This window comes from Hyla sarda, chromosome 3 (genome assembly GCF_029499605.1).
Source record: "Hyla sarda isolate aHylSar1 chromosome 3, aHylSar1.hap1, whole genome shotgun sequence".
NCBI classification, from domain to species: Eukaryota; Metazoa; Chordata; class Amphibia; order Anura; family Hylidae; genus Hyla; species Hyla sarda.
The window spans coordinates 301,168,825-301,195,969 of NC_079191.1; positions in this window are offsets into that span (position 1 = coordinate 301,168,825).

Genomic DNA, 27,145 nt, shown 5'->3' on the forward strand with positions numbered 1-27,145 from the left:
GACATTTTCGCCAATGTATCGGTTTTGAATGTCCTTGAACTTTGTGTGTCTCATCAACTGTGCATGGCTTCGATGTATTGAGCGCATGTTCCAGCACTTATACTCTCTTCTAGGAGTATTATCTCTATCTTGCATGTCATAACACTTAGTTTCTGGCTGGTGCTTTCATTCTATCACACATGTCCCGATATTTAGCATTTAGTTGAAACTTTTGTTGCCTCACGCATATCCCAATATTTAGTTTCTGATTAGTGTTTAATTACTTTATTGCACATATCCTAATACTTGGGTTCTGACTCATGTTATTGTTATATAATTACTGACTACAATCTATTTCCAGGTAAAGTATTCTCAGTAATAGGTATCCATCATATGGCTAGTTATTATTTGCCATATGTGATCTAGCTTATAAAACAGTAATTATGAAGATCTACATGGATTATTTAAATATTTATAAGGATATAACTATAAATACCCAGAAAATACTTGCATATAGATATGTTACTTCCCAATTGGGGTAAAAAGCTCCAGATCGATCATATATTGTTGGTCTCCAAGGCTCAGAATATAAAAGGTATAGATAGTTATATTTTTGGTACCCAATCTAACATCACTAAATAGTGACAGTCAACACATATCACAGATATATATCTAGATGTAACTGATATCATTTACACATTCATCTTATATGGCTAGCCCATATAAAATAGAGGGCCTCAGATTCGATCTCTATATATATTTGATGATCCAGCCATATAAATGTAAAGCATTATTGCCTCACATCGTAGGCATGACAATGCACATCTTCAGACCAAGATGTTATATTATGAAAGGGATATTGAACAATGCAAAGGAACCTAATCATCCTTATATATATATTTTTTTTACTACAATTACACTACAATCACCATTTATAAACATTTCTTAAGGACAAAGTGAACACCAAATCATATGGTTTAGAAAGTGTAATATTATATGTTCTTTGAAATCTCACTCCAAAAAATGCTGAAAAGAAAACCCTGCATTGAGTCCATGAGAGTTTTTACTATTCAAGCGGTATATCCACTTAGCTTCTTCTTTTAGTTGCAGCCTGTCAAAATGACTTATGTTGTGCACTCCGGCCGCACACGCGATGCGAGTCCCAGCCCCGCCGGCAACAGCAGGTAATGGGGCATTACCTGCTGCTGCCGGCGGGGCTGGGACTCGCATCGCGGGACGTGCCTGCATGCGAACCCCAATCCTTCACTCACCTGGTGCTTCTCCTGCCCCAGCCTCAGCCTCTCTGCTCTGGCGCATGTGTCCCCGTCCCCTAGGGCGCACCGGAGCTTTAATTTTTAAAGGGCCAGTGCGCTCATTAGTGTAATTCACCTGTGGCTCATTGATAAATTCCTCCACCCTCCTCACTTCCCTACCGGATCTTTGTTGCCTTGTGCCTGAGAGAAAGCATTCCTGAGAGATGCCTTACCGTTTATCTGATCCTTTTCTCTGTGACTTGACCTTGCTCCTCTGCCGCCTGCCTACTGACCTCCTGCTACATCCTGACTGTTACTTTTTCACCTGCCTTGACCACCTGCTATCCTGACTACGAGCTGCCTTATCCCTCCTGTGCCTCGCATCTCCTTATCTGCCTGTGTGGTCGAGTCGTGCCAGGGGTAGCGACCTGGGTGCCACCTGCCGCAGCAAGTACATCCCGCTTTGCGGCGGGCTCTGGTGAAAACCAGTGACACCTTAGACTCTGCTCCCTGGTACAGTCTGAGTCATCTGCCACATTGGTCCAGCGGATCCACATCCATCGGAATTCCTGTCTTCTGAAACGTGAGTGTTAAAATGACCTTTTATTGGACCACTGAATAGCTGTCGGCGACCCAAAATTTAAGGTACTCCATTTTATTCATATGTTTAAGCCTCAAATGTCTTGCCAACGGAATGTCAGTTTGGGAACTGATGGTGCTCATGTGCTTATTTACTATTCTTCTTAACTCCTGCATCATTTCCTGACGTATATAAATGGGCATGAGCACATCGCCATGTGTATAAAATGTTTACTGCTACAATTTATGAATTGCCTTATTTTATATAGCTTGCCATCTGCTGGATTGCTAAAGGTCTTAGTTTTTGGCATATATTTACATGACACACAGTGTCCACATGAAAAGGAGCTATTTGGTGAATTGGGAAGCCATATGCCACCGGTCCATGGTTCTTCCTTATGATGGCTATGGACAAGGATGTCACGAAGATACGCTCCTCTTCTATAGGTAACATTGGGACCCATACTAATTACATCATGAAGTTCAGGATCAGATCTTAGGATATGCCAATGATTCCTCAAGACTTGCATGATATTTGTGCATCATACGTACCAATGTGGAGAATGTCGTAAGAATGTCTTTCTGGAAGATGAAGGAGAAGTACTTTTTGAGTTTTATAGTTTTGACCTATTCAATTGATTGCCCTATGGTATGCTTGCATCATATTTTTTTGGGGGGGTAACCCCTGTCTATAATATGTACCATAAGGTTGTCACTTTCAGATTGGAAGTTGGCCTCATTGGAGCAGTATCTTTTAGCTCTTAAATACTCAGTTTTAGAGATTCCGGATGCCAGCTGCTCCAATGAAGCAAACGATTTGTTGCAGTTGGTTTTCTATATATGTTGGTTTGGATTTTCAAATCTTCATCAACATATATAGTAAGATCCAAGAAGTTGATTGATTTACCTCCTATCTCAGGGGTTAATTTCATGCCAATACCATTGTCATTCAACTTTGTGACAAATTCCTGGAAAAGATCGGTGTCCCCATCCTAAAAAATGTAAATATTATCTATGTACCTCCCCCAAAAAGAAATGTACTCCGTGTATTGTGAAAAAACAGCATCCCCAAAAACAATAGCGTGTTCCCACCACCCGAGAAACAAGTTTGCAAAAGTCGGTGCACAAGTCGTTCCCATAGTGGTACCTTTCACCTGCTGGTAAAAGGTACCGCCAAAAAGAAAGAAGTTGCGTGTGAGTACAAAAGAAAGTAAAGATATGACAGAATTATTATGCCTCTCTAAGTGTAACTGCTGTGAAACCCAAGTTCAATGTTGCTGTAGAGATGTTGCTTTTATTTACCGTGTCTTTAGTGTCCTTCAAGTAAGAGGAGAAGGAGGATACAAAAGGTGCTAAGATGTTATTGATATAGATACTGGCTCCCTGTGTTAAGTTGTCATTGCCAGAGACTATGGGGTGTCCCTTGAAAGGATCTGTCCCTTTATGGGTTTGGGGCAACATGTAGAAAGTTGAAATTACCAGATGTGGGTTATAGATAAGCTTATATTCATCCTCTGTCAACAAATTATCAGTCTTGGCGGTGTCTAACAGTATTTTCAATTCCTGTAAAAAGGTGCTGGTTGGATCCTTGGATAAAATCTTATGTGTTCCTATCATCTAAAAGGCGATTGACCATCACAACATAATCCTTCGTATCCATTATTACAACATTTCCGCCCTTGTACGAGGGCTTTATGGTAATGTTTTTGTTTTCTTGTAAAGTGACTAGGCCTTTCCTTTCTTCCATAGATAAATCAGATCAGAATGAATTAGACGACTGTGTGATTTAATCGTCTTTATATCCTGAGTCACAAGATGTACAAAAGTCTCAATATGTGAATATTTGGAAAAAGCAGGGGTTATTGGGGACCATGGCCTAAGGTTGGTAAATGGAGCTGAAATATTGACATCATTTCCCTCACTCTCATCTAGGAGTTCCTGTAAGCACTCCAGGGCTCTTGATTCCCCATAGTGGGTCTCCCTACCATCCAGTGCTCCCTGCATATGCCCTTTATGCAAGGCAAGTTTGTGGGCGAACAAATTAAAGGGGTATTCCAGGATATAACTTTTTTCTTTTTACATCAACTGGCTCCAGAAAGTTAAACAAATTTGTAAATTACTTCAATTAAAAAAATCTTAATCCTTCCAATAATTATCAGCTGCTGAAGTTGAGTTGTTCTTTTATGTCTGGCAACAGTGCTCTCTGCTGACAATGGGGATCTGCTCTGGACAGTTCCTGAGACATCAGAGAGGGCTTAGACAAAAGAACAACTCTACTTCAGCAGCTCATAAGTACTGAAAGGATTACGTTTTTTTTTTACAAATAATTTACAAATCTGTTTAACTTGCTGGAGCCAGTTGATATATAAGAAAACTTTTTTTTTTCCTGGATAACCCCTTTAATATCTTTCACCCAGCTAAATTCTTCAAAGTTTGGTGTGGGTGTGACTGACAATCCCTTAGTTAGCAGTGACATTTTAGACCCATTAGGCATGTACGATAACAAATTAATAATCTTCATAGCCCAAATGCCTGTTAAATCATTCACGGTCTTACTCAGATCTCATTCTACATCATTTGTGGCTGTAGAGGTGGTGCCATAATTGATTGTGTACCCACCAAGCTCGTTGGGGGGGAATGTCCCCCCTCCAGTCCCTATGCCTAAAAAAAGGCTGTTGTATAGGGTTTAATGATGTATTTGCATTGAGTCGCATTTGTTGTAATTTATTGGGACCACTGTTGTGACTAGAGATGAGCAAACTTTTCAAAAATGCGATTTTTCCGAAAAAATTAGAATTTTCCAAAAAAGTTTGTTTCGATCCAAATTTTTCCGTGGCAAATCTATATTAAAAAAGGCTATTTCTAGCCTACATACAGCCTCTATAGGGGTATAGAACACTTTGCTGTGTTCTAAAACGCATATGGAGTGTGCTGGGGTAGTGAAATAATACTGTTATTCAGAATAACATGCAGATTACCGGCATCGCTTTTAGAATCACTGCGGAAAAGCAGCACAAGGACAGAGCCTAGTGGTGGCATCAGTGTCAGGAGACCATATAGTGACTGAATGACACAGCGTTGAGGTGTTGGCAGCATGAGGAGACCATATAGTGGCAGGATGGCACAGCGTGGAGGTGTTGGCAGCATGAGGAGACCATATAGTGGCTGAATGACAGTTAGGACATGTTGGCAGCATGAGGAGACCAAATAGTCGATGAATGACACAGCGTGGAGGTGTTGGCAGCATGAAGAGACCATATAGTGGATGAATGGCACAGCCCGGAGTTGCCAGCAGCATGAGTAGGCACTAGGCCTTCACAATCCCTAAGATTAAAAGTTGAATTAAGAAATTGAAACCGAAGATTTTGGATAGCGGGTGCTACCTATGAGAAAATTTCCCAGACCCAGGCCCAGCAGCAGCATCAGTAAACCATATACTGCCTGAATGACACAGGCTGGAGTTGGCTGATGCATGAGTACACACCAGGGCTTCACAATCCCTAAGAAAAAACACAACAATTTTTGAAGAACATTTTGGATAGCAGGTGCTACCTATGAGAAAATTTGAAATTCCCAGACCCAAGCCCAGCAGCGGCATCAGTAAACCATATATTGCCTGAACGACAGAGCCTGTAGTTGGCTGATGCACGAGTACACACCATGGCTTCACAATCCCCCCCAAAAAACACAACAATTTTAGAAATTTTTCAAAAAGATTTTGGATCGCGGGTGCTACCTACGAGAACTTGTGAGATTCCCAGACCCAGGCCCAGCAGCGGCATCAGTAAACCATATATTGCCTGAATGACACAGCCTGGAGTAGGCTGATGCACGAGTACACAGCAGGGCTTTACAATCCCTAATAAAAAAGGCAAAGATTTTTGACAAAAATTTAGGACAGTGGGTGCTACCTATATATTACCTGAATGACGCAGCCTGGAATTGGCTGCAGCATGAGGAGACCATTGAAATGTCTGATTTATTTATTTGAAATTTAAATCAAAATTTGTGTCCCGGACCCCGCCGTCTGGGTACAAAGGACCTAATCTCACAAGCACCCACAGGGCTCATGTGGCTGTGCGATGTAGGCGCAACGTCTCCATAGCTCTGACCGGCCATTTTTTGTTTTTGTACCTTTGTTTAACCTCTTCAGTACATAGGGCGTATGGATACGCCCTGCATCCCGAGTCCTTAAGGACCGAGGGCGTATCCATACGCCCGTGGGAATTCCGGCCCCCACCGCTAGCCGGTTGGGGACCGGAGCCGGATGCCTGCTGAAATCGTTCAGCAGGCATCCCGGCATATCGCCCAGGAGGGTCATTATGTCCCCCCATGTCGGCGATCGCCGCAGATCGCTGGACAATTCAGTCCAGCGATCTGCGGCGATTCCGGGTCAATCGGGTCTCCAGTGACCCGGAATTACTGGCTGTTCGGGGCCGTCTCTGACGGCCCCGAACAGCCAGAGCCTGCAGGGGTGAGGTGGCACTGGTGCCACCTCACGATCGCCCTGATTTGTCGGCCGGATTACCGGCCGACCAATCAGGGCGCCTGCTGCGGGTGTCACTCCCGCACCCGCTCCGCCCCTCTTCTGGAGGACGTGAGCGGGTGCGGGACGTGCACCCCGGGTGCTGGGGACCCCGATCCCCGGCGCCCCTGTTGGGATCGGGGCCCCAGGAGCAGCTGCGGCGGCGAGGGACGACGAGGGACTGACCTGCAGCGTCTGGATCGTTGGAGGTGAGTGACAGCCTCCTGCTGTTGCTTAGCAACAGCTCCCAGCATGCAAAAAGGGCATGCTGGGAGCTGTAGTTATGCAACAGCAGGAGGCAGACCACCACAACTCCCAGCATGCCCTTATGGGCATGCTGGGACTTGTAGTTTTGCAACAGCTGGAGGCACATTCTTTCTATGGAAAAGTGTACCTTCAGCTGTTGTGTAACTACAACTCCCAGCTTGCACAATCAGCTAAAGTGCATGCTGGGAGTTGTAGTGGTGCATCTGGTGGTTGCATAACTACAACTCCCAGCATGCCCGTTGGCTGTCGGTGACTGCTGAGAGTTGTAGTTTTGCAACAGCTGAAGGCACACTGGTTGTGAAACTCAGAGTTTTTTTTTACTTAACTCAGTGTTTCACGACCGGTGTGCCTCCAGCTGTTGCAAACTACAACTCTCAGCAGTCACCGTACACCATGCACCGTACATGCTGGGAGTTGTAGTTTTGCAACAGCTGGAGGCACACTGGTTGTGAAACACTGAGTTAGGTCACAAACTCAGTGATACATAACCAGTGTACCTACAGTTGTTACAAAACTGCAACTCTCAGCAGTCACCGACAGCCAACGGGCATTCTGGGAGTTGTAGTTATGCAACAGCTGGATGTCCCCCCCCCCCCCAATGTGAACTTACAGGGTACACTCACATGGGCGGAGGATTACAGTAAGTATCTGGCTGCAAATTTGAGCTGCCGCAAACTTTCTGCTGCAGCTCAAATTGCCAGCGAGAAACTACTGTGAACCCCCGCCCGTGCGACTGTACCCTAAAAACACTACACTACACTACCACAAAAAATAAAATAAAAAGTAAAAAACACTACATATACACATACCCCTACACAGCCCCCCTCCCCTCCCGAATAAAAATGAAAAACGTCTGGTACGCCACTGTTTCCAGAACGGAGCCTCCAGCTGTTGCAAAACAACTCCCAGTATTGTCGGACAGCCGTTGACTGTCCAGGCATGCTGGGAGTTTTGCAACAGCTGGAGGCACCCTGTTTGGGAATCACTGGCGTAGAATACCCCTATGTCCACCCCTATGCAATCCCTTATTTAGGCCTCAAATGCGCATGGCGCTCTCACTTTGGAGCCCTGTCGTATTTCAAGGCAACAGTTTAGGGTCACATATGGGGTATCGCCGTACTCGGGAGAAATTGTGTTACAAATTTTGGGGGGTATTTTCTGCTTTTACCCTTTTTAAAAATGTAAAATTTTTGGGAAAACAAGCATTTTAGGTAAAAAAAAATTCGTGAAACACCTGTGGGGTATAAAGGTTCACTTAACCCCTTGTTACGTTCCCCGAGGGGTCTAGTTTCCAAAATGGTATGCCATGTGGTTTTTTTTTTTGCTATCCTGGCACCATAGGGGCTTCCTAAATGCGGCATGCCCCCAGAGAAAAATTTGCGTTCAAAAAGCCAAATGTGACTCCTTCTCTTCCGAGACCTGTAGTGCGCCAGCAGAGCACTTTTCACCCCCATATGGGGTGTTTTCTGAATCGGGAGAAATTGGCCTTCAAATTTTTAGGGGTATTTTCTGCTATTACCCTTTTTAAAAATAAAAATTTTTTGGGAAAACAAGCATTTTAGGTAAAATTTTTTTTTTTTACATTTGCAAAAGTCGTGAAACACCTGTGGGGTATTAAGGTTCACTTTATCCCATGTTACATTCCCCGAGGGGTCTAGTTTCCAAAATGGTATGCCATGTGTTTTTTTTTTTTGCTGTTCTGGCACCATAAGGGCTTCCTAAAGGTAACATGCCCCCCAAAAACCATTTCAGAAAAACGTACTCTCCAAAATCCCCTTGTCGCTCCTTCCCTTCTGAGCCCTCTACTGCGCCCGCCGAACACTTTACATAGACATATGAGATATGTGCTTACTCGAGAGAAATTGGGCTACAAATACAAGTAAAAATTTTGTCCTTTTACCCCTTGTAAAAATTCAAAAATTGGGTCTACAAGAACATGTGAGTGTAAAAAATGAAGATTGTGAATTTTCTCCTTCACTTTGCTGCTATTCGTGTGAAACACCTAAAGGGTTAAAACGCTGACTGAATGTCATTTTGAATACTTTGGGGGGTGTAGTTTTTATAATGGGGTCATTTATGGGGTATTTCTAATATGAAGACCCTTCAAATCCACTTCAAACCTGAACTGGTCCCTGAAAAATACTGAGTTTGAAAATTTTGTGAAAAATCGGAAAATTGCTGCTGACCGTTGAAGCCCTCTGGTGTCTTCCAAAAGTAAAAACACGTCAATTTTATGATGCAAACATAAAGTAGACATATTGTATATGTGAACCAAAAAAAAATGTATTCGTAATATCCATTTTCCTTACAAGCAGAGAGCTTCAAAGTTAGAAAAATGCAAAATTTTCAAATTTTTCATCAAATTTACGGATTTTTCACCAAGAAAGGATGCAAGTATCGACAAAAATTTACCACTATGTTAAAGTAGAATATGTCACGAAAAAACAATCTCGGAATCAGAATGATAACTAAAAGCATTCCAGAGTTATTAATGTTTAAAGTGACAGTGGTCAGATGTGCAAAAAACGCTCCGGTCCTTAAGGCCAAAATGGGCTCCGTCCTGAAGGGGTTAAGAACAAGCGCATATCCAAGAGTCCAGAAGACTCTATAATGCAGGACAGTGGAATAAAGAAGCAGAGTTCATCCCTCTCTGTATTATTTTTGAAAATTTAAATTAAAAAATCACACACCACAATCGTTCAATGGTGTAATGGTTATTATTCTGGAAAATTCAAGTTTATTAATGTGAAAATTATCAGAAAATTTGAAAAAAACACTACCCAAGAATGTTTAATAACCCCATACATTGCACCATAAATGTTGAAATTTTAATTAAGCATGTTTGTATGTATTTCAAAAATCCTAAAATTAAAGTTTAAGCCCAGAAGCATCAAGAAGTAAAATAGTTCCTGAAAGACACAGGAGCAGTCAGAAGTAGGCGTCAGCAGTACCAAAGAGGCTTTAATAACCCCTTTACGTTGCACGATCACTCGCGAGATCAAGCAATAACAGGTGTGTTATGCCCTCAGATGCCCAGGGCTGCAAGCGCGCTAAACTGAACGGACCAGCGTGTGTCTATCCTTCACCGACAGGTGCGGGTAACCCGCTGAACCCCATTCGTGATAGGGATCAGGGATTGCAATTATTTGCCAGGAAAGAAGAATCCCAACTAAGTGCAGGTCATAAGCTCGGGTTCATTAAGTCCCTGCCCTTTGTACACACCGCATGTCTCTACTACCGATTGGATGGTTTAGTGAGGTCCTCGGATCGGCCCCGGAGAAGGCCCTGGCAGAGCGCCGAGAATTTAAAGATCATTGTTGAAATTTGCATTAAGCATGTATTAGCTACTGCTAAACTTCCAAAAATTAAAGGTCCAAGGCCAGAAGCATCAGTGAGGTGAGAAGTTCCTGAAAGACACATGATGAGTCAGGAGCAAGCATTCGCAGTACCCAAGAGGGTTTCATAACCCCTTATATTTAAAGATCAATGTTGACATTTGCATTAAGCATATATTTAGCTACTGCTAAACATTCAAAAATTAAAGGCCCAAGGCCAGAAGCATCAATGAGGCAAGTAGTTCCTGAAAAACACAGGATGAGCCAGGAGCAGGCAATAGCCGTACCAAAAAGGGTTTCATAACCCTAATTGATAACCCAAGAGGGTTTCATAACCAATCATAATTGGGAAGTGTTGGTGTAGCAGCATGGTCAATCTACTATGAGGCATCTGGCATTGGAGGCTGGAAATCCTGGCTGATCCATCCCTGATTCATATTGACAAACGTCAGTCACTCCACATTTTTAGTGGACAGATGAGCTCGCCTTGGGGTGAATATGGCCCGGCCGCACTAAACACCCGCTCTGATGGCACACTACTGGCCGGGCAGGACAGGTTTTCCAGGGCAAACTCTGCTAGTTGCGGCCATAAATCAAGTTTGGCTGCCCAGAAGTCCAGTGGATCTTCAATGGTTGTTGGCATGCTCATGTCAAGGTATGCCACCACCTGCTGGTTCAGGTCCTGCTCCATGTCTACCTGCTGCTGATGAGTTGCTTCACTATGCCGGTGAAGAAAGCTACTAATCAGCGAATGTAGGCTCAGGCTGCTGCTGATTGAGCTGGTACTGCTCCTGCCACCCCTCCCCTCCCCAGCAGCCATGGCAGTGGTAGGTGAGCGCAGAGGGCCCCCCGAGTCAGATCTGCGAGTGGATGGACCATGTGGCCAATAGGCATCGGCCAACAGACTACGTAGAATCTCTCTGTAGTAGGTAAGTTTGTCCCCCCCTCAGTGGGTGCAAAAAAGGCCCCCATTCTGGGACAGTAGCGAGGGTCTAATAAAGTGGAGATCCAGAGGTCATCCCGCTGACGAATTTTGACAATTCGGGGGTCACTACGCAAGCAACTGAGCATGCATCGTGCCATTTGCGCCAGTGACTCGGAGGGACTACCTGCCTTCATCTCCACTGCATACTGCCTAGGTGTGTCTGGGTCCTCTGTCTCGCCTTCCCCATAACCCTCTGGCTGCTCCTGCTCCTCCTCTCCTGTCCGATGACTAGAAACACCGGCCATCTCATCCAACCTAAACTGTGCTCCGCTCTGCCCCCATCATCCTCCTCAAGTTCAGCCCCCACAGGGCTCATGTAGCCTTGAGATTTAGGCACAACGTCTCCATTGCCGTGACCAGCCATGGTTTCAATCATTTGTTGTAGGAAATGTAGGAGTGGAATTACGTCGTTCATGGCGACTTACAAATAATGTGGCTTCCTCAAAGAGCCTCAGCAAATGGCAGGTGTCACGTATGAGCTGCCACTGGTTCACATTGAAGTTACACAGGGGAGTACTCCTATCTGCTTGGATCATCATGAAATCAGTAATGGCTTTTCTTTGTTCGTATAGTCTGTACAACATATGGAGGGTGGAATTCCAACGTGTGGCAACGTCACAAATACCATTCTGACGCTGCAGCTCAAGGAAGGTGTGCTTGGCGGTGTACGAGTGGCTGAAGTGCATGCACAGTTTCCTTGCCATTTTCAGGATGTTTTGCAAATGGGGTGAAGACTTGAGGAAGTGCTTGACAACCAGATTAAACACGTGTGCCATGCAGGGCACATGTTTCACACTTCCTTGTCGCAGCGCGGACACGATGTTCTTCCCGTTGTCAGTCACCATGGTTCCCATTTCCAGATTTCTTTACGAATGAACTTTAGCAGTTCCTCCCCTGTGTGACTCCGTTTGCCAAGGCAAACCATGTGAAGAACAGCTTGACACCACCGTGCCCTTCACACATGGTACGATGAAGGGCCACCAAGATTTGGACGTGCAGTGGAGGCTGAGGACACGGTGGAGGATGAGGAGGCGGCTTCGCACACTGTAACAGGACTCCCTGCCTGAGAGCAAGAGCGTGGAGGAGGAAGCGGTTGCTGTTGTGGCTGTGCAGGAACCACATTTACCCAGTGGGCCATAAAAAACAAGTATTGTCCCTGCCCGTAGTTACAGCTCCACACGTCGGCGCTGACGTGCACTTTTGAACACACCGACAGGCTCAAGGACTGGCCCACCTTCTCTTGTACAAACTTATGAAGGGCTGGTACTGCCTTCTTCGCAAAGAAATGGCGGCTTGAGTCCACCACTTGAAAAGGGAGGGACTGCAACACCAGCAACTTGGACAGGAGCACATTCAACTTCTGTGCCGTTGGATGAGTGGGCGCATACTGTTGTTTCTTGGACATGGCTTCGCCGATGGATTGTTGGTGGAATGGCTGACTAAAAGCGGGAGAAGCAGGAGCGACAGAAGGAGGGTGGAGCCTTGGCTGGATGAAGGAGGGAGCGGATGGCCACTATGTGATGCAGCAGGCTGGACCACTACATCGGAGCCACGGTTCTCCCAGGCCGCTTTATGGTGGCGAAGCATGTGTTGACGCAGGGCCATGGCACCGACATTGGGACCCTAGCCACGTTTCACCTTCTGCCGACAGATCTTGCATGTGGCTAAGTGAACCTCCTCCGGATGCCTGATGAAAAGCTTCCACACCGTTGAGTAGCTGATTTTCCCACCTGCAGTCCGCACTAATTGACTGCTACTGGCGCTGTCTCCAGGAACCCCTGTTCCACTACCTCCGGGAAAGGTTCAACTCCGCCACCACGCTGACTGCCAATCGTGCTACCGCCTTGCTACCTCAAGGGCAACCTGCAACTCTCTTCTCCTGATGATGATGATGATGATGATGACGCCCCTTCTGCACCCGGCTCCCAATTGCGATTGGCTTCATCATCATCAACAGGTGTGTAGCAATTGAAGGAGAAAACAAGAGTTACACCAGGCACTACTGCAACCACAATGTCCTCAGATGTGTAGAGAATGAGCCGATGCAAAAGTGACTTAAATAAGATTTGTATCTCTTGGCGGTGCAGACTTGTTCAGTGTGTGTGTATGAGAAAGGTAAGTGTAGTGACCTATATGTAGGGAGTATATATAATTTATATAGGGCAATAAAGGAGATCTCCTGGGGTCCTGACCCCAGGCGATCTCCTTTATTGCCCTATATAAATATATATACTCCCTACATATAGGTCACTACACTTACCTTTCTCATACACACACACTGAACCACATACCATTTATGTATTCACACTTTATTCTAATTCAAATCTAAATTTATTGTATGGCAACTTGTATACTCTTTATTATTTATTGCAATCTCGGATTTTATATTATGTTGTTATTATAAATATGTAGGGATATGCTTGATCTATCAGTGTTCTGCTGATCACAGACACTGCTCCTGTCGCTGGTGCGCGTGCGCCGTCTCTGCGCTGCCGGGGTTCCGGGTGAGTCGCGTCTACGTCATGGCACGGTCATGTGATTTCTCGCAGTGCCGTGTCATGTGACGCGGCTCCTTCCGGTTTCCGGGCGGCGGCGGGCCGGCGTTCGCGTGCATCGTAACAGCCACAGGTGAGGATTATATTATTAGTCTTACAATACAATCTGATTCATGTCCCTGGATATAAATAGACAGTCAGACTGGGATAGAGCCACTTCCAGACGAAGGTTGCGTACCGAAACCTACGTTGGAGTGGTGCTGTCCCGGTCTCTGCTAATTGCTGCTGTACTCTGGTATATCTTTATACTGATCTATATCCCTGCAATGTTATGTCTGTTTACATGCACACTGCACTTTATTTGGCATGCAATATTTTTGATCTCACTGTGAGATTTATGTATATGTTCTTTACATGCTGCTAAACACTTTGTCCGTGCAAATTTGCGTGCAAGATCATTGTACCATTTCTATCTCATTGTGGTGGACCCAGTAATATATACACTATATATACCCCAGCTTTTACTGCTGAGCCGGTGACACCACCTTTTAGCCTCATTCCTTTTTGAAAAATAGTACTTTTAATTAATAAATTTTTTATGTACTTACATTCTACGGAATTAATAAAATTATGTATGTTTTATAAGTGACTCCGTTTTCTCTTTCTTGTTATTTGCTATTTATGTTTGGAGTTCACATACTCATAGCCAATACTAGTACCTGGGTCAACCGATAGTGCTTGGTCACTTATGTACTGAATAGATACAATTTTTCTTTCCCAGGTCATAGTTGTCCGTTTGTGTATAATCTGTATGGAATGAATAGAAATGCTCCCTTATACGTGTACACAGTTTGCGTTTTGTCTTGCCCACGTAAAAACGTTTACATGGGCAGATCAAGCAGTACACAACATGGGTAGACTTGCAAGTAATCAGCTGGTTAATAAAGATACTGAGCCCTCCTAACATAAAATTCCTTTTCGATAGATTATGATGGCAAAAGTTGCAATTCTTGCAAGCAAAATTGCCTTTAGGAATCATTTGTCTAAGCCAACGATCACTCCCTTCCTGAGTATCCTCTTTTTTATTTCTCTTAATAACATCGCCTATGGTGGTAGATCTTCTGAACGTCACAATAGGTTTTTCCTTTGCAATTTCTCCCAATTCTTCATCATTTTCAAAATAACACCAATTATCAATTATACTTTTCTTAATGTGATTTATGGGAGAATTTGCAAAGGAAAAAACAACCCGTTTACTGTCGGTCTTCCTGCTTTTTCTTTTAGACACTAACAGATCTTTTCTGTCCTTATTCAAAGCCTTTCTAAAAGCACACTCAGTGACATCCAACGGATAGCCGCGCTCTTTTAGTCTACCTTTGAAATCTTCTGCCTGCACCATAAATGTCTCGTCCCTACTATTCACTCTTCTTAGTCTTAAGAATTGACTATATGGGATATTATCCCTAACATAACTGGGGTGTGAGCTATTGTAATGCAACAAAGTATTCTTAGATATGGCTTTTCTAAAACCTGTAGTTTGTAGTTCATTCTCAGTAATACTCAATTTAACATCTAAAAATTCAACAACCTTGCCTCCAAAAACATATGTGAACAGCATGTTCACAAGATTGGCATTATTCAGATAGTGGACGAAGCCCTGAAAATCTTCCTCCGTACCATTCCCTTCATTGGTCGGATTGTGTACTATCTCAGATATGTGGACGACGTCCTGATAGTGTGGAATGGTACGGAGGAAGAATTTCAGGGCTTCGTCCACTATCTGAATAATGCCAATCTTGTGAACATGCTGTTCACATATGTTTTTGGAGGCAAGGTTATTGAACTTTTAGATGTTAAATTGAGAAGCGACACCTAGTGGTGTTGATAAACATACCTTTCTAATGTGCCACGAGGCTTTTTGGATCATGCGCCTCAACGCAATGGGGCCCATAGGTATGAATGAGAGACAGGATTTGTCTGCTTTTTTGTGAATCATTTTACCTCCGCTGTCTATTGCTACATTTTGTATGTTGTTAATATGTTTTTAATTGGTTTTGGCACATTGGTTTTGTTATCATGTATATGTTTGTTGTTAATTATGTCACCACGCCTACTTTTACCAATATAAATACATGTTACCTGCGGCAGGTAGGCGTATACCTATTGGCTGGAAGAAGCGTTGTGCTATGACGCGAAACTAGTCACCTCCTGTGGTATACCCCGCGTCTGAGGGCATGCGCACTCGCCCCCCACATGAAAGTGACTTTTTATCCTGTGATCCACTGTTGGTGTTAATATAAGGATACCATTTTTGCATCTACCTGGGTGAGTGCGACTTCTGCTTTCTCGCTACATATTGGAGCAACAGGTGTGTGCACGTCACTGAAGTCCTCCTCAGGTTCCCCAACAGTGTATGCTTCAGGACCCTGAACCCTTGCACCGCCTCCCACCTCACTCTCCGCATCACTACTTGGCCGCCTAGCGGAGCAAGCGGCGCATGTTTCCTCCCCTTCTTGGGGAGGACAGGGACTGCTCCCGGGCCATGCCAACTGAGGGTTGTGTCTGAGGAACCCACCGACTGTTGACTGGGGGAGTCAGATGTCACTTGTGATTATGTGGATGAGCGTGTTAACCAATCGACGACGGCAGATGGGTTGGTGGTCGAGAAACGACCGCTGGCTTATAACGGGAGCTCAGGCCTGCGACTCCTGCTGCCACTCTCCCCTAGTCTGCTGCCAATTCTGCCTTAAATATTTAGGCCTCTGCCACTCCTCTGTGCACATCTTGGCACGTCTTCTTGGATTGTAGAAGACAATAGTGTTCTTAAGCAGCACCACACCTGTCCTTAAGTTGTATGTGATATTACAATGTGGCTTTATTTCCTTCAATGAAATGATCTGTAATTGCACACATAACCTGAGAACAGGTGTGGAGCTGTTTTTGAAGAAATTCTATCTTTTTCTAATTCTGGATAACCTTTAACAAGCAACTGAACAGGCGCACCAGTGGTGTTTTCCTTCCAGATGTTGGAAGGTTTATAATAATTTTTCTTGCAAGTCCATGAACAAAAAAAGAGCAGTGGAGCAGTTGTCCATAGCAACCAATCAGATCAGTTATTTTACAGAGGCTTTTTTTAAAGTGAAAGAAGCAATCTGATCTGATTCGGTTTTCTACTGCACAGGTTTTGAGAAATCTCAATTGTCTGATCTAATTAATCTTGATTCCAGCTGCCACACTCAGATGTCAAGGTCAGAATTTGGCGTAAACAACATGAAAGCATGCATCCATCAACTGTTCAGGCTTGTGGTGATATTGTAATGGTGATGGGGACATTTTCTTGGAACATTTTAGTCCCCTTAGTACGAATTGAGCATCATTTAAACACAACAGCCTACCTGACTATTGCTCATGACTGTCCATCCTTTTACAACCACAGTGTACCCATCTTCTGACGGCAACTCCCAGCGCATAATGCATCATGTCACAAAGCTCACATCATCTCAAATTGGTTTCTTGAACATGACAATCTTTGTAGTCTAATTCACATTCATTTTACTGCAGTGCAGGAGCAGCTCACACCAACATGAGCAATGTTGACATTTCAAGGGCCTCTGAGCCCTTTGTCAAGTCCACAGGTGTAAACCCATCACCAAATATACATCACAACTCTTACGAAATTCAAATTCTGTAATAAAACTATATTAGTCTTTTCTGTACCTGTTCATTATTTTTACCTTGGGGGGAGAGTTATCAAAACCTTTGTAGAGGAAGAGTGGTGAAGTTGCCCATAGAAACCAGATTGCTTCTTCCAAATAATATGCATCACAACTTTTATTCTGTAAAATAAACATATACAAAATGTAATATTACATATGATGTCCTATCATTAAAAACACAAAACAGCTTTATTATAGAAACACATTGGCCCAGATCAAACTATGCGAGAGCAAGTATGGAGAGATTTTCCCACAGCAACCAATCAAAGCTCAGCTAACGAGCTCTGGTATAGTGAAAGCTGAGCTGCGATTGGTTGCTGTGGGAAAATCACTTCACTCTTATTCTGACCTAGTTTGACAAATCTGCTATATTGAAATTGCATAATTCATCAATACCATGTTATTGTAGGGGTGCAATTAATTAAATGGAGGCTAGAGGTCCCTTACCATCCTTCGTACTGCCAAATCATTGCTCCTGTGATACAGCCATGCTCTACCAGTAAAGCACCAATCTCCCTGTACAATTCTATGCAATAGCATAGAACTGTACAATAAATACAATCCAATGATTGCATATGGTAGTTCCTATAGGGGCTTAAAAAAAACATAACAGCAAAAAAAATAGTTTTTAAAATTATATAAAAGCCCCTACCCCAATAAAATCTAACAAATATATCAATTAAACAAACTAATCTTACAAATAAATCAATTAAACAAACATATTTACAATTGCTGCCATAAGTATTAACCTATTAAAATATAATGTTTATGATCTCGCACAGTAAAGCATTAAAAATAAATTTACCCAACGCAAGAAATGCTGATCTTTGGTCACATCATATATGAGAAAAAAAATGAATAAGTGATCAAAGAGCCCCATCAAAAAAAAAATCATACCTCTAAAATGATAGCTTGTAAAATAACAAAATAATAATAATAAAGTGCAAAAAGAGAGCCCTCATACATCTCTGCATAAGGGGAAAAAAGGGTTATAAAGGTGAGAATAGGACAATTGTGAGAAATACCGCATGTTTATTTTTTTTCCATAATTTTATAAAAAAATATGGGAAGAGGGGTGATTCAAACTTTTATTGGGGAAGTGGCTTCTTCTTCAGCATGGCTTTATGAGGGATCGGTCCTGTCAAACTAACCTGATCAGCTTTTATGAGGAGGTGAGCTCCAGACTGGACCAAGGGCAATGACTGAATGTCGTATACCTGGATTTTTCTAAAGCATTTGATACGGTTCCACATAAACGGTTGGTGCATAAAATGAGAAGGGTGGGGCTGGGGGAGAATGTGTGTAAGTGGGTAAGTAACTGGCTCAGTGATAGGAAACAGAGGGTGGTTATTAATGGTACTTATTCTGATTGGGTGACTGTAACTAGTGGGGTACCACAGGGGTCAGTATTGGGTCCTGTCCTATTTAATATATTCATTAATGACCTTGTAGAGGGGTTGAATAGTAAAGTAGTAATCTTTGCAGATGATACTAAACTCTGTAAAGCGGTAAACACAATAGAGGACAGGGCACTGTTACAAATGGATCTGGATAGGTTGGAGGCTTGGGCTGGGAAGTGGCACACGAGGTTCAACATGATAAATGTAAGGTAATGCACATGGGGAGGAAAAATCCGGCCTGCTGCCAAGGCAAATAAAATCATGGGGTGCATCATTAGGGGCATAGATGCCCACGACAAGGAAATAATTCTACCGCTGTACAAATCACTAGTCAGACCACACATAGAATACTGTGTACAGTACTGGGCACCAGTGTACAAGAAAGATACAGTGGAGCTGGAGAGGGTTCAAAGATGGGCAACCAGGGTAATACGGGGAATGGGAGGACTACAGTACCCAGAAAGATTATCAGAATTAGGGTTATTTAGTTTAGTAAAAAGAAGGCTTAGGGGAGACCTAATAACTATGTATAAATATATCAGGGGACAGTACAGAAATCTTTCCCATGATCTATTTATACCCAGGACTGTACCTATAAGAAGGGGGCATCCTCTCCGTTTAGAGGAAAGAAGGTTTCTACACCAGCACAGACGGGGGTTCTTTACTGTAAGAGCAATGAGACTGTGGAATTCTCTCCCGGAGGAGGTGGGGAACTCTGTAAAAGAATTTAAAGGGGGTCTGGATGCATTTTTTGAGAGTAAAAACATTGCTGATTATGTAAATTTGAATTATAGGGACAGAATGTTGATCCAGGGATTTATTCTGACTGCCATATTTGGAGTCGGGAAGGAATTTTTTTTACCTCTAGTATGAGTTTTTTTTTGTCTTCCTCTGGATTAACTCAGTAGGGACTCATTAGGGATATATGTTGAACGAGATGGACTCTGGTCTTTTTTCAACCTGTTACTATGTTACAATTATTAATTTTTTTAAACTTTTTTAAAGTCCTCATAGGGGACTATTACATGCAGTTTTTAACCCCTTAAGGACCAAGGACGTACCGGTATGTCCTTGGTCCTGCTCCCGTGATATAACGCAGGGTTACACGGTAACCCCGCATCATATCATGGCGGGCCTGGCGTCATAGTGAAGCCGGGACCCGCCGCTAATAGTGCGCAGCGCCGATCGTGGCACAGCACGCTATTAACCCTTTAGCCGCGCGCTCAGAGCTGAGCCACACGGCTAAAAGTGAAAGTAAAAACTGCCGGTTAGCTCAGTGGGCTGTTCGGGATAGCCGCGGCTAAATCGCGACATCCCGATCAGCTCACAGGACAGCGGGAGGGTCCCTACCTGCCTCCTCACTGTCCGATCGCCGAATGACTGCTCAGTGCCTGAGATCCAGGCATGAGCAGTCAAGCGGCAGAATCATCGATCCCTGGTTTCCTATGAGAAACCAGTGATCAATGATAAAGATCAGTGTGTGCAGTGTTATAGGTCCCTATGGGAGCTATAACGCTTGAAAAAAAAAGTGAATAAAGATCATTTAACCCCTCCCCTATTAAAAGTTTGAATCCCCCCCTTTTCCCATAAAAAACACAGTGTAAATAAAAATAAACATATATGGTATCACCGCGTGCGGAAATGTCCGAATTATAAAAATATATTGTTAATTAAACCACTCGGTCAATGGCGTACGCGCAAAAAAATTCCAAAGTCCAAAATAGTGCATTTTTGGTCACTTTTTATATCATTTAAAAATTATCAATAAGTCCTATCAATGCAAAAATGGTACCGTTAAAAACTTCAGATCACGGCGCAAAAAATGAGCCCTCATACCGCCCCATACACAGAAAAATAAAAAAGTTATAGGGGTCATAAGATGACAATTTTAAACGTATTAATTTTCCTGCATGTAGTTATGATTTTTTCCAGAAGTAAGACAAAATCAAACCTATATAATTAGGGTATCATTTTAATCGTATGGAACTACAGAATAAAGATAAGGTGTCATTTTTACCGAAAAATTTACTACGTAGAAACGGAAGCCCCCAAAAGTGCGTTTTTTTTTTCAATTTTGTCGCACAATGATTTTTTTTCCATTTCACCGTAGATTTTTGGGCAAAATGAGTAACGTCATTACAAAGTAGAATTGGTGGCGCAAAAAATAAGGAATCATATGGATTTTTAGGTGCAAAATTGAAAGAGTTAGGATTTTTTTAAAGGCAACGAGCAAAAAAACAAAACTGCAAAAACGGAAAAACCCCTGGTCCTTAAGGATGTCCCTGCGCCCTGGGTCTTAAGGACCAGGGACGTACTCATATGTCCCAGCGAATTTTGCATCCTGCCACGCGCTGGGCGGGTTGCGAAACCGGACGCATGCTGAAATTGTTCAGCAGGCATCCGAGGCAAACGCCGAGGGGGGGGGGGGGGGTTGTCCTGAGACCCCCGATGTCAGCGATCGCAGAAAATCGCATGTCAATTCAGCTATTTCGGGCTGATCGGGTCTATGGTGACCCGATCAGCCCAGAAAATAGTGATGATCTGACCTGTCGGTGACAGCCCAGATCATCTTGCAGGGTAGGAGTGAGGTTGCAGTGCTGCGATCTCCTCCTATCCCCTGCCATTGGTCAGAACTGATTCTGACCAATGGCAGAGCAGGACAGTGGGTTCCCATGGCAACCCCGCGTAATGCCCACCCCTGGATGTCGCGGGGAACATGGGGAGAATATGGAGGTCGGTACCTGCAGGAGAAGATGCCTGGGAACAGCTGATCGTCGCTGGAGACTGCTGGATCCTGGGTCAGGTAGGGAGGCGACTGGGTGGGGGGGGGGGGGAAATGAAAGTGAAAGTAATGTGATCTTTACTGTGGCAACCACTAGGAAGGCCAAACTGCAACTCCCAGCATGCCCATACAGCCAAAGGCTGTCTGGGCATGCTGGGAGTTGTAGTTTTGCAACATCTGGAGGGTCACAGTTTGGGGACCACTTTTACAGTGGTGCCCAAACTGTAGCCCCCCAGATGTTGCAAAACTACAACTCTCAGCGTGCCTAGACCGCCCAGGCATGCTGGGAGTTGTAGTTCTGTAACATCTGTCCCCTCAGATTTAGCAATTTTCATGAATTTTTTGAAAATTGCTGCTCTACTTTGAAGCCCTCAAGTAAAAATAGGTCCATTTTATGATGCCAACATAAAGTGGACATATTGTATTTGTGAATAAAAATAAAATGTATTTGGAATATCAATTTTCCTTACAAGTAGAGACCTTCAAAGTTAGAAAAATGCTAAATTTTCAAAATGTTCATGAAATTTGGGGATTTTTCACCAAAAAAGGATGCAAGTAACGCCGAAAATTTACCACCAAAATAAAGTAGAATATGTCACGAAAAAACAATCTCAGAATCAGAATATTCGGTAAAAGCGTTTTAGAGATATTAATTCTTAAAGTGACAGTGGTCAGATGTGCAAAAAATGCTCTGGTCCTACAGTGAAAATTGGCCTGGTCCTTAAGGTTTAAAATAAATACATTGTTCAATGCTGCTAATGTTGGAAAATCGTAAGATTTTATGAAATCTAGGAGACCTTTGGAAAATGAAAAGGTCTAAAGCTTGACTTTTTGTCAACGTATGTATGTCCCAGCATAGCTTCAAAAAAGGCTAGAGATATTTTGATTACATTTTGTACACATTACATATATGTCAACTAATAATATTATATAGTAGAGCTAAATCAACCCTAACCCACCCCCATCTGCAAGGGTGGAGGGGTTTTGTCTGAAGTCCCATGCAAGTCTATGGGACTTCTGGTACATGTCCTGATCACGTTACTCTTGGGCTGCAGAGAATGCCCAGGACTTTAGGGAGGCGAAAAGAACTTTAAGTGCGAGAGAGGGGATAAGAATCATTGTTGCTTTTTTCTCTCCCACAAGGTTTAGGTAGAAATACCGAGCAATGCCAGATACTCATCTGGTACATATATAATCCCAACAAAATCAAGGACTATTAGAAGTATAATTTCAAGAATTGAAGCAATCAAATAGAAGGTGAAAATGGATGCAATAATAAAATTGTCACTTCACAAATTCATCCACAAAAAGAATAGGAAAAAAAAATCTCTGATGATCTGTAACACACTACAACAAATATAAAGAATTGAAATTTTTTTTTATATTTGCTCCCAAAATCTTGTATTATTAAATGAAAAAAAAATGCACAAGAGCAATGTTTGGGAGAAATAGAAGGGAATAAATGAGGAAAATGTGTGCCCCACTCGTATAATTATGTGTGAAAATATAGATACAAGCACATCTCAAAAAAGATTGATACATGAACCATGGTACCACAAGTCCCAGCAGCATGAAAATTGTACTGTTGTGCAAAAGAACTGGCCATACACATTCACACAAATGGCAATAAGGAGGGTCACCTTCCACACCAGTATGCCAACCCCCCCTACCTAAAATTGGTTATGCGCTTAATCATGGTTGATGTCTGCAATGCCATAAGCCATTCTATTTATAGAAGTATGAGCCAATTTATAAAATTTTACTTCTATTAGTCCTTGGCTTCATTTAGATTATATATGTTGTAGATCACTAGGTGGTCTAATATTGCACCATTTTAGTACAGGCAAAATAATGTGTGAGAAATACTGATACCAAGCCAAACACAGGCATAAATCTCCATGGGGGACATTTATGAAAGCATTTAGTAGGTTTTTTTTTCTTAAAATTGCTCTATTTTTTGAGCGACTTTTTGATTGTGCATTGCCCTAAGCAAAAAAAAAAAAAACTTGCTTACCAAAGCAACAAGTGATTTTTGACTTGCAGTGGTCAGAGATTTATAGTGCGAAAGTCGCAAAAAAGTTGCATTGCATGAAAAAACTACCAAATATACTCCAGCTCAAACATGGAGCAGAAAAAGCCACTACCAAAGCAAAAAAAATGTCTTACATTTAACAAATTTATCAACAGGCTGCAACCATTTGACAAATAAGCCGCAGGAATAAGGAATACAGAAGCAAACATTGATAAATGTCCCCCCTTTATGATCATAACCTAAATCACCATCTGCAGTAATGCTGGGTAGTACAGTTAGTGGTGGCAGGACTCTTCTTTATCAACTACCAAAAGAAAGGAAAAATACTGACTGCTGAACTTGTGTGTCTGTATAGTGAGTGATGAGCAAAGAAAGGGATATCCAGCGCAGACTCTCATGCAAAAGGAACTTCTTTATTGGTTAAAATTCATGGTTGCTGAGGGATACAACAAGGATTCTTACAGTGTGACGCGTTTCAGCCCGCAGGGCCTTAGTCATACACTTAGAACATTTTATGTGAGTCTGCTTATATATGCTAGATGGAAGTGACGACACAACAGGTGACGCCTCTGCTACACCTGCATACATAATTAGCATCACCGTCCAGTGTTGAATATACACACTAAAATGAAGCATAATATATTAACAATACATTTAACTCTACTTGGCCACTCAGGGTTTATCATATGGAAAATATATAAAATAAGTGAAAAAACCTTTCATTGTACAATCGTGAGTGGTCACAAAATAGAGAAAAATCAGAAAGATTATAAAAGCAGACATGATATCAATAAAACTAGATGGGAGAACATGTAGATGTAATATTTTGGCTTGAATAATTTCAAACACCAAACACGAGATATAAAAAATTATTAATAAGCATGAATAACAAATATAATATAATGAAAAAATACGCGGTGGAGAAAAAAATAGAAAAAAGAAGAAAAGCAAAAAAAGAAAAAGAAAGAGAAAAAATGTTAGTGGACTTCGACACCATATAAATACATCTAAAGTGGAGGTAAGTCTATATATATATATAAGATAATATAAAGAAAAATATGAGCAAAGAAAGTTAAATTTTATTTAATAATCCTTCCTCTAATAATGCAATATGGTGTCTAGTCGTCTGTTCAGACCTTGTGGCATGCGCGTTTGAAGCGTTAAGATCCAAAAAATCTCTCTGTCAAGGACCTTTTGCCTCAAATCTCCTCCCCGTAGTGGTTTATTCACTCTTTCTATTCCTTGTAACATGAGGCTAGAGGTATTCCCTTCATGCATGTCTACACAATGTTTCGTTACCATGGAGACATGCCGCGTTTGAAAATGGGCAACGTCTGAAAATGGGCAACTAGTGAGTGAATTACAGATTAATTGTTGGCTAATTAATTCTCTTCTGTTTCTAACTAGAGATGAGCGAACTTACAGTAAATTCGATTCGTCACAAACTTCTCGGCTCGGCAGTTGATTACTTATCCTGCGTAAATTAGTTCAGCCTTCAGGTGCTCTGGTGGGCTGGAAAAGGTGGATACATTCCTAGGAAAGAGTCTCCTAGGACTGTATCCACCTTTTCCAGCCCATCGGAGCACCTGAAAGCTGAACTAATTTATGCAGGAAAAGTCATCAACTGCCGAGCCGAGAAGTTTGTGACGAATGGAATTTACTGTAAGTTCGCTCATCTCTATTTCTAACCAGAGACAGGAACTGTAATCCATACAGTGTGAATTCGGGTAGAAAAACAGACATGGTGCACATCTACAATCTTGTATAATGATCTGATTGCTTCTCAGCATAATTTCAAAAACTAACAGGTTGTTAGTATACATTTTTGATCAAAAAGTACAAGCCCACTCGCCACCTATTTAGAGTGGGTCCCTAACGTCCCTAGCATAAAATGGCGCAGCACCGGGCGGCGACCACCACAGCCGCGACACCAGTGCCCACAGGGAGGAACGACCCACTGGCAGAGCGGCCCCAATGCCACTCAAACCAGTCTATGGGCCACACCCCCCCACAGACACGGCGCCACGGCAGCAACGGACGCCGCACAGCACCACACCAGTGTGAACAAGGTGTAATAGCTCACTTACCATGCTCTCCCAGTCAGACTGGGAGGCTGCTAGGAAAGAAATGGCCCATGTGTAGCTAACTACTACTTATATAGGGTTGGGCTGAGGGGGTGGGGAAGAGTGCAGCACATGTTCAAAAAAAAAAAAAAAAAGGAGGGGATAGTAATCCATACAGTACTGCTGTAGGAGGTCTATAATCTTATATCATCATCATACAGATTGTTATGGCTGTTATACCAAAAAAAATTATTTTTGTATGTTGGTGGACCTATTTTTAAAGATTAATTGTTTTAACAACTGTCACTATCCAGCATAAGGTGATTTTAGTACGTACCTGGCACACAGTAATTCCCACACATCACCCACCCCACCCATTAAATGAGCTGCTGACCTGTGGTCTTCAATCAGGATGCCTACAGCTGTTGCATTAGTTGCAAATTGATCCCTCCACCCATTGAAGCAGACAGGCTCCCTGTCATCAGCTGACTAGTGAGTCAGGTCTCGACCGCATTGCACGCTGGGAAAAATCTGAGACAGTAGTCATTTTGTATGCTGTTAAAAATAAATATTGGGGTGAAAATCACATAAGAATTGTGAGAAAACCGTCACACACAGGTAAAGACACTATGTTATGAACTACACTAACTTTACAGCCCCCGTAGCATAGTCAAATAAAAAAAATTCCCGGAATACCCCTTTAAGGCTGTACTGGGTCGGCAGTATAGCATGTGACCTTGGGCTCACATGATACCTGGGGACCAATATGAGTGCTGCCTTCCTATGTAACTGTCTGGCTGTCTCACAGCGATGGCTGTAACTACATTCAGGGACAATACATGTCCTTTACGGCCCACTGGGTGAATGTGGTTTATGCATAGCCATAACAGCAACTTGGACAGGTCATGCCGATTCCGCCTCCACGCTTTCAGGCTGTTGGTACTGTGACAGTGTGCGACTCTGCCTCCTCATCCTCCACTGTTTCCTCAGCCTCCACTGCATGGACAAGTCTCAGTGCCCCTTCAGCATACCATGTGTGCAGGGCATGGCGGTGTCACGCCGTTCTTCACATGGTTTGCCTTGGCAAATGGAGTCACACAGGGGAGGAACTGTTAAAAGTCATTCATCAAGAAATCGAATTATGGCTTACTCCACGAAAACTGGAAATGGGAACCATGAAAGCCGACAACGGGAAGAACATCTTGTCTGCGCTGCGACAAGGAAGTCTGAGATATGCCCCCTGCATGGCACACGTGTTCAATCTGGTTGTCAAGCAGTTCCTAAAGTGTTCCCCCATCTGCAAGATGATGGGAAGGAAACTTTGCATGCACTTCAGTCACTCGTACATTGCAAAGCACACCCTCCTTGAGCTGCAGCATTAGAACGGTATTTGCGATGTTTCCATACGTTGGATTCCAGCCTCCATATGTTGAACTGACTATACGAACAGAGAAAAGCCATCACCGATTTCTTGATGATACAAGCGGTTAGGGGGAGTCCCCTGTGTAACTTCAATGTCAACCAGTGGCAGCTCATAAGTGTCACCTGCCATTTGCTCAGGCCCTTTGAGAAAGCCACATTATTAGTCAGACGCCAGGATTATGGGATGAACAACATCATTCCACTGCTTCATTTACTACAACATGTTTTAGAAACTGGCTGGTCAGGGCACTGGAGACATGATGCCTACATCTCACGGCCACATGCATGAGCCCTGTAGGGGCTGAACTGAAG